Source organism: Artibeus jamaicensis, unplaced genomic scaffold (genome assembly GCF_021234435.1).
Source record: "Artibeus jamaicensis isolate MK-2021 breed Jamaican fruit bat unplaced genomic scaffold, CSHL_Jam_final contig_3214, whole genome shotgun sequence".
NCBI lineage: Eukaryota > Metazoa > Chordata > Mammalia > Chiroptera > Phyllostomidae > Artibeus > Artibeus jamaicensis.
The window spans coordinates 387,643-405,458 of record NW_026521760.1 but is presented as its reverse complement, the minus strand read 5'-3'; the positions used below and the strand labels follow the sequence as shown (position 1 = coordinate 405,458).

Here is a 17,816-nt window from a genome sequence, read left to right as displayed (position 1 = left end):
TTTGGTTTGAGGTTTTTTGAGATTTATTATTTTTAGAGAGAAGGAAGGGGAGGGAGAAAGAGAGGAAGAGAAACATACATATATGAGAAATACATCACTTGGCTGCCCCTCGCTCAGGCCGATCCAGGAACCTGGCCTGCATCCCAGGCATGTGCCCTGACTGGGAGTCAAATAGTGACCCTCTGGTTTGCAGGCCAGCACTCACACTGAGCCACAGCAGCCAAGGCAGGATTTCTATATAAATAATTATGTCATCTGCAAAAAGTGACACTTTTACTTCTTTACTCCCAATTTGTATGCCTTTTATTTCTTTCTCTTGCCTGATTGCTCTGGCTAGGACTTCCAGTGCTATGTTGAATAAGAGTGAAAGAGTGAACTTCCTTGTCTTGTTCCTGATCTTAGAGGAAAAGCTTTCAGTTTTCACCTTTGACTATGCTGTTAGCTAAGGGTTTGTCATAGATGGCCTTTATTATATTGAGGTACTTTCCTTCTATACCCATTTTATTGAGTGCCTTAATCATAAATAGATGTTGTATCTTATCAAATGCATTTTCTGCATCTGTTGATAAGATCATATTATCTTTATCCTTTGTTTTGTTAATGTGTATTATAGTGATCATTTTGCATATTTTGAACCACCCTTGTGCCCCTGGAATGAACCCCCCTTGATTGCGAGGTATTATTTTTTAATGTACTATTGCATTTGATTTGCTGGTATTTTGTTTAGGATCTTTATGTCTGTATTAATCAGAAATATAGGTGTATAGTTTTCTTCTGTTTTCCATGCCAGGCTTTAGTATCAGTGTTATATTGGTCTGAATGATGTGTTAGGAAGTACTGCCTCTTCTTTGATTTTTAAAAATATTTTTTTATTTATTTTTAGAGAGAGAGAAGGGAAGGAGAAAGAGAGGAGAGAAACATCAGTGTGTGGGTTGCCTCTCACACATCCCCAACTGGGGACTTGGCCCACAACCCAGGCATGTGCCCTGACTGGGAATCAAACTGCGGTTGTTTGGTTCACAGGCCCGTGCTCAATCCACTGAGCTATACTAGCCAGGGCCTGATTTTTTTCTTTTGGAAGAATTTGAGAAGGATGGGTATGAAATATTCTTTGTTTGGTAGAATTCACTAGTGTATGGGCAAATAATTAGTGACAAAGGAGCCAAAAACATAGAAGGTAGGGTGCTGGGAAAATTGGAAAGCCAATGCAAAAGAATGAATTAGGCAACAGTTTGTCCCCACATACAAAAATTAATTGAAAATGGGTCAAAGACCTAAATATAAAATCTGAGACAATAAATTACACAGAAAAAAATATGTAGGTATTAAACTTAAGGACCTTGGTCTTAGAGAAGATGTTATGAATTTGACCCAAAAGGCAAGGGAAGTAATGACAAAAATAAATTAATGGGACTATATCAAACTAAAAAGTTTGATCAAATGAATGGAACTATATCTGCACAGCAAAAGAAACCACCAACAAAACAAAATAGCAAACAACCATACTAGAGAAGGTATTTGCAAACAACAGTTCTGACAAGGGGTTAGTCCAAAATATATAAAGAACCCATACAACTTAACACTAAGCAAACAGACAATCCAATTAAAAAATAGGTATACCTGAATAGATACTTCTCCCAAGAAGACATACAAGTGACCAACAAACACATGAAAAGATGCTCAACTTCACTAGCTTTAGGGAAATGCAAATCAAACTACACTGAGATACCATTTCACAACAGTTAGAATGGCTGTTACCAACAAGACAGGTATAACAAGTGTTGGAGAAGTTGTGAAGAAAAAGGAACCCTCTTTCACTGCTGGTGCGAATATAAACTGATAAAGCCAGTTTATCAGGAAAACAGTATGGAGGTTTCTCAAAAAATTAAGAATAGAGTTAACACATGACCCAGCAACCCCTCTTATAGGTACCTACCTGAAAAATTTGAATACATTTATTGGCAAAAATATATGCACACCTGTGTTCATTGTGGCATTATTTATGGTGTCCAAGATACGTATGAGAACAGCTGAAGTGTCCTTCGATAAGTGATTGGATAAAGAAGATATGGTTCCTATATATAATGGAATACTACTCAGCTATTAGAAAACATGACATACTGTCATTTGTGACAATTTGGATGGACCTTAAGAATATCATGCTAACCAAAATGAGTCAGAAAAAGCTAAGAACCATATGATTTTACTCCTATGAAGGGTATAAAACTGAAACTCACAGATACAGACAACAGTATGGTGGTTACCAAAGGGAAGTGGGAAGAGTTAGATAGGAAAAGGTATAGGGGGACAAATATACGATGACAAAAGATTATTTGACTTTGGTGGTGGGTACACAATGCAGTATACAGATCATGTATCATATTGTAGAAGCATTCATTTAAAACCCAGATGATCTTATTAGCCAGTGTCACCACAGTAAATTCTTTAAAAGACAGAGAAAAAAAGAAAATGGTTTCCAGAATGCTTAGTTTAATGCTTAGTTCCATTAAAATTATTTTCAGTTAAAAAAATTACCTTCCCCCCCCCATTTTATCAAAACCTTCTCCTTTCTCTTTAACTTCTACTGCTAAGAACATAAAATAGAAATTTAACAGGCCTGTCTGGTGTAGCTCAGTGGATTTAGCGTGGGCCTGCGAATAAAAAAATCGCGGTTCGATTCCCAGTCAGGGCACATGCCTGGGTTGCAGGCCAGTTCCCATCAGGGGATGCACGAAAGGCAACCATACATTGATATTTCTCTCCTTCTCTCCTTCCCTCCTCCTCTAAACATAAATAAATAAAATATTTTTTAAAAATAGAAATTTAACAGACTTTGCAGCTATGAACTTACCACATGCCTAAGATCGATCCAGTTTAAACAAACCCCATGTATTTGGGGTGAACTAGCCCTGTGTCATTTTCAGTCCCCACGAAACTTCCACTTTTGTCTTTTAACCATTAGGCAATGAAGGGGCCTGTGCATCTACATGCTGAGGCGTTTAGAAAGCTAATTCACCCTAGAACACAATAGTTTTGAGTCAAAATAGTTTTGACAATTACACAACTTTAGATTGTTTGGATGAAAAAAAGGATTGATTTTTTTAAGTGGCTTTACAAAAAAATTAAAAATATCTTTATGAAACTATGTTAAAAATCAAAGTAATGAATAGTGTCTTATTTCTTTTTATTGTACTTTTCCAAAATAAGTGTGAATAGAACACAAATCTTTAAAATTATTTTTAGGGAATAGAAACAACCCTTTTCAGTGAGAGCCCTATTAACACAAAAGCCATGAAGTAGCATTAAATTCAGTTTTTTACCAAATACACAGTTAAAATTATGTTTCTCCTATTTCCAAAAGCTTTTAACAGTCATATTTTTATGATCATTTTACTCAAAAGATTGGGTTACTGAGAATAACAGGCTTATCAAAGATTAGAAGCAAAAATGTGCATTATCTTGTCATTTTTAGCATTTAGAACTCCTCACCTATATTTTTTGAAAAGCATTTAAAGAATTCTTGATTTTTTTTCATAATATTTTTTCCTCTGGAAAACATAACATTTGAAGTTAAGTACTTAGAGTGTCTATATTTCATTTCCATCGCAATTCACATTTACTGAGCTCCCGCTACTTCAGAAGACTTCACCAGTCAGTCATTCAGTGAGCCCACAAGTGTTTGTTGCATGCCCGCTGTGTGCCAGGCACTGTCCTAGGCCCAGGATGGTGCACAGCAACAACAGATGTAGCACAGTGCCTGCCATGAGGGAGCTCACATTGTAGTCAGAGCACATGGACAATAACCATATAATCCCTCCCCTGAAAAGCTAGCAAATAAAGAGGCAAACAAATTATTGCAGGTGCTAGTAAGTGTAAGTGTTACAACAAACATTTAACAGGATAATGGGTTGGAGAGTGACTGGGCAGGGAGTGAGGGAGTGGTAATTTTCCTTTACTCACTTTTTTCACACTTTGAGGCTGCCCAGTCCTGCTACTGCTACTGCCCTTCATTGAACTACTTGAACACACCATCCTATCTTTGTCCTGTAGAAAAATACAACATTGCTGACTGAGTTGTGTTCTCCAGAAGTGACGGAAATATATCAGTCCAACCACATTTCTTGTTCCTTCCCTGTGCATTGCTAGCTGGTTGGAAATGGGAAACTTTCCATCTGATCCCCACACCACTTACATTCTATAATATTCTCTGAGGCATGGCAGAGTCACTCAGCATAGTGAGAAAAGTGAGAAAAATGGATGAATATACAGCAAAGCATTCTGGTAATGAAAATACTGGTAATTAAAAATGTAAAGCTGTCCTATAAATTGGTTCAAGCCAGTTTCCAGAATATATATAAATACGTAGTCATTTATATGTGAATGATAATATTAACTCAAAAACAAACTCTTAAAGGGGATAGATATAGAGAGTAAAGAACACCCAAAAAAATCCCATACATCTGAAACTGACATCATATTTACGTTTTGTTGGTACTTTAGAATATATAAAATATTTTCACATAAATCATCTCATAGACTCCCCAAGAATAAAATGTGAAATAAGTGCTATTATTATTTCTACTTTATACAAAATGAAACTGAGGCTCAGTCATGTGATTTGCACAGAATCATAAAGCTAGAAAATGTTAGAACTAAACATCTCACCCAGGGGTTATATCTGCAAGTCCAGTGTGCTTTCCACTACACTATAGCTACAAATAGATATTTTCAAGAGGAAGCAGATACAAAAGAGAAATAAGAGTGATGATAGGAATGTGAATCTGAAGGTATGGCTAACATGTCAGTGAGAAAGTAATCAACAGTGTTCTTTAGCAGCAGAAGGCTGCCAGGATAAGAACAGAAAATGGATCTGAGATTCAGTCAGAAAACTAATCAATGATTTTAAGAATGAAAGTTTCTAAACAGCAAAGTGGTGGTGATAAAAGTTTTTCAGTTATCAGGGAAGGATTTTTATTTTCTTTTAGAAGAAGGTTCTTGTGCCAAGAGTATGTTTGAATAGTTCTGTGAACAAATAAGCATTAACAGTTGAATAGGTGGTCAAGATAAGTAATAAATTTGGGAAAACATGAGCATACTAAAAGGAAAAAGGACAATACAATGAAAGTATAATGATATCAAAGAGGAGAAAAATACATTTTTGTGATATTCTCACAACTAGGCATTTTAAGGTAGAAAGTAAATTTCTGTAATCTGTTAAGAAAGGAAGTATAGATACAAAAAGTGAAGATATTTCAGGCTAAAGAGTTATAGAAACCATAACCAATGGTTCCACAGCATTCTCTATCACTATGTGGTATAATATTAGTGGCTGTCAATGAACAGAGAAAGGACCACAGGCTTCACCATAAAGGGCAAGCACTTTTTTAATCAACTCAGAAAATACTGCATTGTCTCCTTTTACTCTTAGAAAACAGGTAAAAAACCATTTGCTGGTTTTGTTACTTCATTGTCATATAATTTGTTTAAATGTCATAGAGTTTAAATTATTACTGTGTGCTCATTAGTTCTGCTGCCTTGGGATGTAATGACTCATATTAGTAGTCTTCATAATAAAAAGGGTTGGTGAATTTTTACTGAACTGTCCTTTTGGGACTATAATTTTTAATATTCTCTGGAAGCTTTGCCAATCCTTTAGTAATAAAGTGCACTTACACTGTCTTTATCATTGACAAGTTCATAAGGACCAGAACTGTCTGTTACCTGAAAATGTTGAACACCATGTGAATGTGACAAGTTCCTTACTTGAGAGAGTCACCAAGGATATGTGATTAGCATGTAACCATCTTAAAGTGAAAAGGGTGATTTTTTTAACCTTTTAGCAGTAATTTTAGACTGGCCTCTGCAATTTAGCAGATGAATTCATCTTTTTTCAGATAGAGGTACCAAACACCATCAAATTGTTCTAGACATATAGACATACTCTTTTTTTTTAAATTTTTTAATTGATTATGCCATTACATTTGCTCTATTCCCCCCCTCCATTCCCCTCCACCCTGCATACCCCTCCCCCACCATTTCCTCCTTTAGTTCATGAACACATGTCTCAAATTCTTTAGATTCTGTATTTCCCCTACTATTCTTACCCTCCCCCCTATCTATTTTCTATCTACTGTCTATGCTACTTATTTTCTGTACCTTCTCCCCCCTTCTCCTCCTCCCATTCCCCTGTTGCTAACCCTCCATGAGATCTTCATTTCTATGGTTCTGCTCCTGATCTAGCTGTCCTCTTAGTTTGCTTTTGTTTTAGGTGTGGTTGTTAATAACTGTGAGTTTGCTGTCCTTTCACTGTTCATCTTTTTTATCTTCTTTTTCTTAGGTAAGTCCCTTTAACATTTCATATAATAAGGGCTTGGTGATGATGAACTCCTCGAATTTGGTCTTATCTGAGAAGCACTTTATCTGTCCTTCCATTCTAAATGAAAACTTTGCAGGGTAGAGCAATCTTGGTTGTAGGTCTTTGGTTTTCATGACTTGGAATACCTCTTTCCAGCCCCTTCTTGCCTGTAAGGTCTCTTTTGAGAAATCAGCTGACAGTCTGATGGGAACTCCTTTGTAGGTGACTGTCCCCTTATCTCTTGCTGCTTCTAGGATTCTCTCCTTCATTTTAATCTTGGCTAATGTAATGATGATGTGCCTTGGTGTGTTCCTTCTTGGGTCCAACTTCTTTGGTACTCTCTGAGCTTCCTGGATTTCCTGGAAGTCTATTTCCTTTGCCAGATTGGGGAAATTTTCCTTTATTATTTGTTCAAATAAGTTTTCCACTCGTGACTCTTCCCCTTCTGGTACCCCTATAATTCAGATGTTGGAACGTTTAAAGATGTCCTGGAGGTTCCTAAGCTTCTCCTCATTTTTCTGAATTCTTATTTCTTCATTCTTTTCTGTTTGATCATTTTTTTCTTCCTTCTGGTCCACTCCCTTGATTTGAGTCCCAATTTTCTTTCCATTACTATTGATTTCCTTTGTATTACCATTCATTTCAATTAGTTTAGCTTCCATATGTTTCTCTAATTTGTGACTAAAATCAACCAGTTCTGTAAGGATCCTGATAACCAGTGTTTTGAACTGTGCATCTGAAAGACTGGCTATTTCTTCATCGCTTAGATCTATCGGTTCTGGGGCTCTGAGTTGTCCTAGAGCCATTTTTGGTCTATTCGTGCTGTTAAGTAAGTGGAGCGAAGCCCTAGTTGTTTACCAGGACAGGGCGACCCAGGTCGCTGGTTTGTGACGCTGTGTGTGGAGGCGTGGTCAGAGAGGGAGCAATGGTGGTCCTCTCAGCTTGCCCAGCCCGTCCAGTCACACCACACTCCTCGGGCTTGTTTATCCGATGGGAATTGTGCAAGGCTGCTGTCCCGCGCAGGCTTCCCTTCTCACTGGTTTCTCCGCACGCAGATGAGCAACCAACCAAGACAGCCCGCAGTGCCTCTTCCCTGTGCACTCCGTAGCTAGCTCTCGATCAGCGCCTTCGGCTGCGCCGCACGCACCGTGCACCACCCAGAATTTTTTCTTGTTAACCTGCTCCGCTGCTGGTTTCGCTTCTCTTACCGGTTTAGCTGAGCATTTAGTTGTCTTTGGACTCCGTATTGTTGATTTTCCGTGTGGCTTGGTTGTGATTGTTGTTAAAAATAGTTGTTCTTAGATTTGGTTGTGCACAGAGGCAAGGTGGTTCCTCCACCTACGTCTCCATCTTGGCCTAGACATATAGACATATTCTTATAATAAATTTCAAATTGTTGAGGACTATAAAAGGAATAAAAGACTGGTTTGGCTAATTAGCCAGTTGCTAGTAATTTCAGGAGGGTTTCATTCATGGGTCTATCAATGATTTTGTACAAAGGTGAAAAAATATGTCCTAGGATAATAACTTGTATTCAACAATATAGATTAAATATAATATTTGCATATGAAGTATATTTTGAAGTATAGTTTTATTTTGATTTTTGACTTAAATATAAATTATGCATCTAGTGAAGTGACCAGCTTTTCAGTGTACCCATTGTTGCATTTTTACAAGGCACATTGTAACCACTGCCCTGATAAAAAATATAGAACATTTCCAACACCCCCAAAATTTTCTTCTTACTTCCAGTCAGTTCTTCTTGCCTTCCTCACCTCACTCTTATAACTTTTGTTCAAATTTCTGTTCTTCAGACATTTGGGGTTTTTTGTTTCTTTCTTTCTTTCTTTTTTCCTTTTCTTTCTTTTGTCTGTTATTAAACTTCACATAAATGGCATATAGAGCTTGTACTCTTTTGTTTTTGGCTTCTTTCACCTAACAATGTTTTTTGAGATTTATCAAGCTATTACATGTATCACTAGTTTATTCTTGTAATTACTAAGTAATATTTACTTTATGAATATATCACAATTTGTTAACCCATTTTCCTGTTGATGGACATCTGGACTGTTTCCAATTATTTATTGACTATTATGAGTAAAACTTCTACTTTCAGATTTTTTAATCTTTACAGTTTAATAGTCTTGTTATGATGTCCCTAGTTTTGTTTTCTTTGCATCTGTCCTATTCACTATTTGCTAAGCATGTTTGGTTCATAATTCAGATATTTTTGCTGCCATATTATTTTTTTCCTCTTCATTTGGGACTTTTATTGTACAAAAATTGAATAGCTTATATTGTCTCACAAGTCACAGTTCAGTCAGGTTTTGTTTATTTTATTTTTTTCTCAATCTTTTTTCTCTCTACTCTTTAGCTCGGATGCTCTGGTTGATCAGTTTCAAGTTCACTAAAGCTTTCTTCTACCTTCTCATTCAGCTCTTAAGTCTATGCAAAGTATTTTCCTTCTAAATATTATACTTTACAGTTTTAGTATCTCAACCTGTTTTTTTCCTTAAGATTTCAATTTGTCTGTTAAAATATTCTATTTTCCACTCATTATGGCCATTGCTTTCAGTCCCTGAGTATATTTACTCATAATAGTTGCTTTAAAGTCTTTGTTTTCCAATTCCAACATCTGGGTCATCTTTGACTCTATTTCTATTGTTTTCTCTCCATCCCCCTTCACTGTGGATCACATTTCCTTGTGCCTTTACATGCCTGGTAAGCTTTTATTGTATGTTCGACATTGTAGTTGATGAGTCCCTAGGTTCTGTCATATTCTTCTGAGAAGTATGTCTTCTGGTGGACATTGGACTTATTGGCAGATAACCTTAAATTTGTTCAGACTTAGTTTTACACCTTTATGTGGCAACTTTTCCCTCAGTTTTAGAGAAAGCTCTTAGACCCGGAACATCATTTTTACTCCTAGAGAACGAACTTTCTGGGTGTCAGTGGAAAGCTCAAGGTGTTTATCTAGCCTCTAATTTGACCAGATGCAGACTCTGACTTGTCTCTCCTATTTTAGCAGCAGCTTTAAAATCTCTGCTCAGCTTCTCCAGCTTCCCAGCTCTAGCCTTCTACCAGCACCTGAGAGTCTTCTCCAAGCAAACATAATTTAGAAATCATCTAAAAGACTGAGGGGGAATTACATACACAGTTTTGGAACTTTCCCTCTCTATGTTTAGCTCTTTTTTTCCCTTAGGAATTTCTCTTCATAGTTTCCATCAGTTCTGGCATCTCTAAACTCCATCTTTTGACACTTCAAACCATTAATAGCAGCCTCTTGCTTGGGTTCTAGCCATCCTGAACATGCAGAAAGGAAAATTCTCTCAGGTGAAGAGCCACCCAGTGAAGATCCTTCCTTTGAAAGGTTTAGTATCCCCAGTTACTACCTGTTTTTGGTTTCTCTCCCTTACCATCAAATAGCTGTGTTATATTTTGTTCAGGGTTTATCATTGTTACCAGTGGAAGTGTCAGCTGATTATCAGAGCAACAGCCCTTAATATAATATGGTATTTTCTAAATGCATTACTGAAATATGGTTACATTTTCTATACACTAAAACTATGTATTTTTGTAAACAAAGAAAACATAAAGTGTGTTTATATACTTTTACATATTTTATATATTTTCAGAATACAAGATACAAAATAGTACCTTAAGACAGATATTTTAAGTTGTTATTTCTGAATGGTAGGATTATTGGTTATTGCCATTTTTTCTCTTTATTCATCTGTTTTCTACTTTTTTCTACAATAAACATAGGCTGAAAAGCAAAGATCTCTCTTTGCTCTCTTAAGCAAAGTTTATTCATGATCACTCTTTATAAGATGTGCTTGTCCTTCTTTGATACACTTCATATAATGATTTTACCAGGTTAAATGCCTAAAATCTTGGGCTGTATGGTAAAGAAAACTCTACTTTTTCCCCCTTGCTTTTAGGAATAGAGAAATTGGGACAAAGTAAAGTTAAATGCCATATCCAGATTTTTAAGCATATGAAGTTCCTTGGTTCAGATGTGTGAACTATTTCTAAGCCATCAGCAATAACATTAATTCTACAGTTAATTCTGCATTTTCTAATGGGTGTGGAAGAAAATTATCATGGTTAAACACAAGCCCGAAATATTTTAGAAACCTCACTTTAGTCACTAATTTTAATCTCCTCTCTATCAAATCGTTTACTAGAACCTCTGGCAAATAGAAAATTTGACTGATTTTAATTTTACTTCAAGTAACCCTCCAGGGGCTAACAGCAAAGCGTCGGGAAGACACATGCTGAGACAGTCAGGAACTGCTATCATCATTCCAGAGTTTCAGGTTGAAACCAAATAAAATGATATTCCAGGAGATACCAGATAAAACTATCATTTAAACATCTATACAAATGGATGACTATAAAAAGAAACAATTATTAAATCTTAATAGTTTTCAATACATGATTCTGGAGTGGGTTCTCTAGAGAGTAAAAATGCTGTAAGTACAACTGGCAAAACTGGTGTGTATATATAAGTACCTGTCAGTGTAAAATCTTCTGAATGTGATAACTGCACTGTGGTTGCATAAGAGGATTTCCTTGTTTTTAGGAAATACCAAAGAACATATTTACAACTTTTTCTCATAGTTCAGAAAAAATAATGTGTTTGAATGTACATATTTATGTGTATACATGAAGTTGAAAGAGTGAAAGATAAAACAAATGTTTTTAAAAAGTGGCAGACCTGGGGGAAAGAAATGAAGTTAACTGTATTACTCTTGCAACTTTTTGGTAACTTTTTTAAATTTTATTTTTTAATTTAATACTTCTAGGTTCCTTTTTAAGAATATATTCAAATCACTTTTTTCCATAAAACTTGAGCCATTTAGTCTGAAATAAAATGTAAAGTATTATGATTTATAATATAAGTATGCTTTGTCTTGCATATGTAAAATAGAAGTTTAAAATTCAAGAAAAAAATGATTCCCAAAATTCCAAAAACTGTTTTTTAGCAATTATTATAGATACTACATTTTTAGTGTCTTCGGGTAGCATCATCCCAGATTTTTTAACGTTTTTCTCTGTGTCATCTTTAAAGATGAGAAACAAGATGTTTACACTTGAGTATACTTTACTGAGGCCCATGCTGCCCCTTGTCCTGTGGCTGACCTTTCATGTCAGGAAGAGGTGTGAGTTACATAAAAGTGAAAATGTTGCTTTCCATGTGGAAATCTACAGCAAGCTTATTATGCTGTGTTGAAGAAAATTGTTCTTTTAAAAAATACTGATTTGGAATGGTTACACAGAAACCTCCTGTTTAGTAAATGACCTATTGATTGGCTATCTCAAGTTAGGAGCATTGACCTTGAGGCTCTTTTTGCCATTGGTTTGCATTCATGGCTTATGAAAGATTGCTATCTGTAGTCAGCTAAAAGCAAATGCTCATCATCTATACTCCAGATACAATCAAGGTCATGTTTTAGCAGAAAAATAATAATGATGATGATACAGATATAAAAAACAATACACAGATATCTTAGCACTATTGTACTAACCTCTGCCATTAATAGTAACATTCTGTATTGCATTAACTTCTTCCATATCATATCTCTGTAGCCTGAGTCATAAGTTCTTTTTGGTGACATGGCTACTATGCTAACTTACATGTTTAGCATCCACCTTTAAAAACATAATCAGGAAAACTGAATCTGCCCTGGCTGGTGTGGCTCGGTTCGATTCCCAGTCTGGGCACATGCCTGGTCCCCAGTTTGGGGCGTGGGAAAGGCAACCAATCCATGTATCTCTTGCACATTGATGTTTCCCTCTCTTACTCCCTTCCTTCCCCCCCAAAAATAAATAAATAAAATCTTTTTAAAAAACTGATTCTTACAACAGGTTTTCACCTGACTTTAAAAGATGAAATTAATAAGTGAATGGAGAGGAAAGGAATGCCTACAGAAATTAAATTAAAAAATCGCAGTAAATGTTTGTATACTTTTTTGGCTTTGGTATACTATTGGCCTATCAGTGAGAAAAATTCTTTCCAGCTGAAACTGTTCTTTTGTTGGGCCATCCATGTGTTTCAATCTTTGGTCAACAAAAAGTAATTGTGAACTTTCTTTAACCCTTCAAAGGATTCAGTCTATAATTGTGATATATATATATTTACATATTTATTCTTATTAAATTAAGTGAATCATTTATTATTTAAGCCCAACTTTGATACAGTTAAGCTAACCAGCTCAAGAAAAGAATATGAAAATGAAAAACTTCTTAACTGCAACAAAGTACCTTCTAAAAGTCCACATCAGTACACTGAAGATAGCTATCATTTTTCCACTTACTGTACCAACACAAGTTGATGGAGTGTATCTCATTACTTTAAGAAAGAAATAAGCAGTCAGCTGCTTTAAACTGAAACCATCAACAGGCTTATATTCTCATAGCCCTGTACTGTAAAGTTTCAGAGGCTGGCAGTTGGACTCAGCTACTTCAACAAACATGTATCAGGAGCCTCTGTGGTTGGGCACTGACCTAACACAATGGGAATAAAGGGTAAACAAAACAAAATCCCTGCAATCATGGATCTTATATTCTTATTTACTGGCACCACAGTTGTTAGAAAATTTTATAACCTCACCAGTCCTGTTTTCTCATCAGCAAAGTAAAGATAATACTACCTACTTTGTAAAATTATTCTCAGGTTTACATAAATTAGTGTATTAATATACTTAGTGCCATGCCAAGAACATAGCAAATACTCAAATCATTTTAATTTTTATTTCTTAACAGTGATAATAATTACTAGGACTGTATATTACAGTCATATTACAACTTTAAGTCTACTTGCTAAAAATGGAATCTTACATATTTTCTATATGCTGTGGACTATTTATTGATGGTGATTTGTACCTGGAATATCATACCTAGGCCGAAAGTTTTACAGACTTACCATCCAAGGTAAGACTTCTGTGATCTGTTTGTCCACATATTGGAGTAAAGTCCACACTATTATTTTTAAAATCTTGGCCCTTCCCCCTCCCAGGCACTCCCTCAATATTCCCACACACACCTTTTTGCAGAGAATGGCCATCCATTTGGGCACATATCCTGTTACCCTTCATGATTTGAGGGAATATTAAAGCATATTGGTGACTACAAAATCGCAAAAATAATCTGTCACCCAAGTTCTTGCCAGAGAATATAACCTAAGACTTTCTGTTGCTCAGTTCTTATTGTGCAAAAATAAAAATAATGCCATTATCTTAAAAAATACAATTATCTAAAGGAGATGCAGTCCATCCATTCATTTAGATGTGCTTAATTTTACCTCTTGAGCAAGCCAAACTACCACAGACTATTAGGTCACCTGAAAGACATCATCTTTATGTCCTCTGAGCTACTTCTCCCAAGGTGCCCTTTAGTGTGTGTCGTAAGTTTGCACTAAGGTACAAACATGGACAGCAGCTGTTCTCCACAAGTACTTTGCTTTTAACACCTAGACGCAGTGACTCATAGTTGATTGTATTACCCTCTCTGTATTTGTCAATAGGAAGCTCAGCCAAATTACCAGCTATCATCTGGCAGTTGTACAGGTGTTTGTATTATTAATCTTCATGTGTTACTCTTACCCTACCCCTGCCTTTGACCTGTTTCTCTATTTCTTTTACCCTTTACTCCTTTTTCCTTTCTTTTTAAAAATAGTTCATATATTTATTTTTAGAGAGAGCAGAACGGGGGAGAGAGGGAGAGAAACATCAATGTGTGGTTGCCTCTTGCATGCCCCCCACTGGGGACCTGGCCCAAAACCCAGGCATGTGCCTTGACTAAGAATGGAACCAGCAACCCTTTGGTCAATCCACTGAGCTACACCAGCCAGAATTCGTTTTTCTTTTAGTCTAATATATATGTAAGTCATTTCAAATTATTGTTTTATTCTTCTTTTTTCTATTATAGTTGTCCCAGTTTTCCCCCCTTTGCTCTCCTCCATCCAGTGCCACCACATCTCCCCCGCACCCACAGTCAGTTCTCACACTGTTGTCCATGTCCACGGGTCATTCATACATGTTCTTTAACTAATCCCCTCCCCTTCTTCCCACCATTCCCCTACCTTTCCTCTGGCAGCTGTCAGTCTGTTCCTTGTATGCATGTCTCTAGTTCTGTTGTGCTCATTAGTTTATTTTGTTCATTGGATTCCTCTTATAAGTGAAATCATACGGTATTTGTCTTTCTCTGTCTGGCTTATTTCACTTAGCATAACATCATCCACTTTCATTCATGCTGTGCCAAAGGGTAGGAATTCTTTCTTCTTTCTTTGTGCTGCATAGTATTCTATCATGTAGGTGTACCACAGATTTTTTAGTCCATTCACATACTGAAGGGCACTTGAGCTGTTTCCAGCCCTTGGCTGTTGTATGGAGCACTGCTGTGACCACAGCATAAGTCCTTTTGAACCGGCGTTTGGGGATTCTTAGTGTGTATTCCCAGCAGGGGAATCACTGTCAAATGCTTCTTTCAATAAAGGACTTGAATAAATAATGATTAAGCAGACAAGCAAAAGTAACAGTACCACTATATCCTATATCCTTACTATGATATCAAAATTTTCAGTATTAAATAGTTGTAGAAGTATAAGGTTTTAGACTCCTTTTTTCATAATTTGTAAATTTTTTATAGTAAATGGTTTTCTAATGAATTTAGGTTTTCCTAATTTCACAGCTTCTTTTAGGAAAGTTTTCCACAGTTCATGTTTCTACCGATGGATATAAATTTTTAGACCAAAAGCACGGAAATCTGACCAACTGACAAGAGATTAATCCTCCACCTTAGTTAATCTTATAAGTTGCTTCTCAGGCCTTTCCCATCAGTATGATTTATTTTATTTTATTTATTTTTAGAGAGAGGGAAGGGAGCAAGAAAGAGGGTGAGAAACATCAACTGGTTGCCTACTTTAGGTGCCCTGACCAAGGACCAGTCCCATACCCAGGCATGTGCCCTGACTGGGAATCGAACCAGCAACCTCTTGTTTTGCAGGCTGATGCCCAACTGAGCCACACTGGTCAGGGGAGTATGATCTTTTTAACTTTCTCTATGAAATAGAAATAAAGTAATAGATGCCATCTACCTAGAGTAATAACCAAATGATATATTTGGGATTCTTTGGGAAATAATTCCCATCCATTGCTGTGTTAACAATATCCAAGTAATAATTCTGATCCTGATTTTAAAACACTTGGGGGAGTGGGACTTACAGTCAAGGTAGCACCATAGGCAGACATGGCTTGCCTTCACACAACCACATCAAAATTACAGCTAACATGTGGAACAAACATCATTCGGAAGCAGCAAAAAACCAAGTCGAATAGAAGGCTGACGACTACAGAATCAAAGAAACCACATCCATCCAGACTGGTAGAAGGGGCACAGATGCAGAACAGGCTGGTCCCTCACACATGTGTGGTGAATAAAATTTCTGGAAGAATATCTTGAGTGTGAGGAGTCCCAGACTCATGCTAGGACCCCCAGCCCAAGGATCCAGTACCAGGAAGATAAGTCCCCACAGATTATAGCTGCAAAAACCAGCAGGACTGAAGTCAGTGGAAGAAACTTAAGGAGTCCCCAGCAATTTCTCTCAGGAAACCCACACATGGACTCACCTACTCAGATTCACTCTGTCTGAGCTCCAAACCAGGATAGCAGCTTAAAAGGCACCAGTGATATATAGGGAGAAACTGAAATATCTGGCATCAGGGCAAGCAGAGACCATTCTCCCTTTGCTGAGCCCTTCAACCACAGAGCCAGCAAGCTGGAGCCATATCTGAGACTTCATCAAATCAGCTAACACTGTTTGACCGGCCTTGGAGATTCCCAGAGACTCCGCCCCACCTAACCTACTGGCCCACTCAAGCTCCTCTTCCATATGAAGGACTAGTCAAGGCTCAGGCTTCACAACTTTCTAAACCCTATCAAACAAGCAACAGTGAGCCTCAGTGAGCCCCAGGCCCAGCACTAGCAGCAGCCAGCCTAGATTCATAGCTTGACTTCTCCTGGTAATCTACAAACCCAGCACAAGTAGCAGCCATCTCAGATTGCTTTATAGCTCAGGCAGGGTGATCCCTGAAAAAACACAGGTGGTGGCTCACCTTGGACTGTACCACCTGAGACACCCCAGGGCCAACCCATCCAGTGGACAGCTACAGACCACATCGGAGCACCACCACCCTGTTTCTGTGTAGCTGAGAGTGGAGGTTCATGGTAAGTGGTCACAGCCAATCCTTGCAGCTAACTGAGCTCAGTAAATCCCTCCCATTTATCTGCCAACAGCAATCAAGGCTCAACTACAAGACGAGAGTATACCTTGAGTCCCCAGCTTGGGTGATAGGGGAGGCTGTACCACTGGACCCTACAGGATACGTGCTACATTAGGTCACACTATGAAGATACAGAGTCAAAGCAGCTCTACCTAATACATAGAAACAAACACAGGAAGGCTGCTAGAACAAGGAGACAAAAAACATGGCCTAAATGAAAGAACAAATCAAAACTCCAGAAAAAGAGCTAAAAAAAATGGAGATAAGCAATCCATCGGATGCATAGTTCAAATGGTTATAAGGATTCTCAAGGAGCTTATTAGTGAGGACCTCAACAGCATAAGAAGACCCAGTCAGAAACAAAGGATACACTAATTGGAATAAAGAACAATTTACAAGGAAACAGAAGTAGAACAGATGAAGCCAAGAATTAAATCAATGATTTGGAACATAAGGAAGCAAAAAAAAACAACCAATTAGAACAACAAGAAGAAAAAAATAATTAAAAAAATGATAGTATCAGCAGCCTCTGAGAAAATTTCAAGAGGCCCAACTTTCACATCATAGGGGTGCCAGAAGAGAAAGAGCAATTAATTGGAACTCTATTTGAAAAAGTAATGAAAGAAGACCTCTCTAATTTCGTGAAGGATATAGATATCCAAGTCCAGGAAGCACAGAGAGTTCCAATTATGATGGATGCAAAAAGGCCCGCTCCAAGACACATCATTATTAAAATGACAGAGTTTAAAGATAAAGAGATAATCTTAAAAGCATCAAGAGAAAAATGTTAGTTACCTACAGGGGAGTTCCCATAAGACTATCAGCTGCTTTCTCAAAAGAAACTGTGGGCTAGAAAGGATTGACAGGAAAAATTCAAAGTCATGAAAAGCAGGGTCCTTTACCCAGCAAAGCTATTTAGAATCAAAGACCAGATAAATGGCTTCCCAGTCAAGAAAAAAAATAAAGAAGTTCATCGTCACCAAGCCATTATTGTATGAATTATTAAAAGGACTTATTTTTTTAAAAGATCAAAACTATGAACAATGACATAGCAAAAAATACAATTCTATCAACAATTGAATGTAAAAAAAAAAACTAAGCAAACAAGAACAAAGACAGAATCCTGGATACAGAGAGCATTTTGATGGTTTGCCATATGGGAGGAGGTATAGAGG

At 37.0% G+C, this 17,816-nt stretch overlaps 1 protein-coding gene across 2 annotated transcripts in view; it reads left to right on the top strand.

Annotated features, from left to right (window-relative positions):
* The window catches only part of FAM172A (family with sequence similarity 172 member A), a 412,801-nt gene that overhangs the window by 376,503 nt on the left and 18,482 nt on the right, over positions 1-17,816 (top strand). The window lies entirely within an intron of this gene.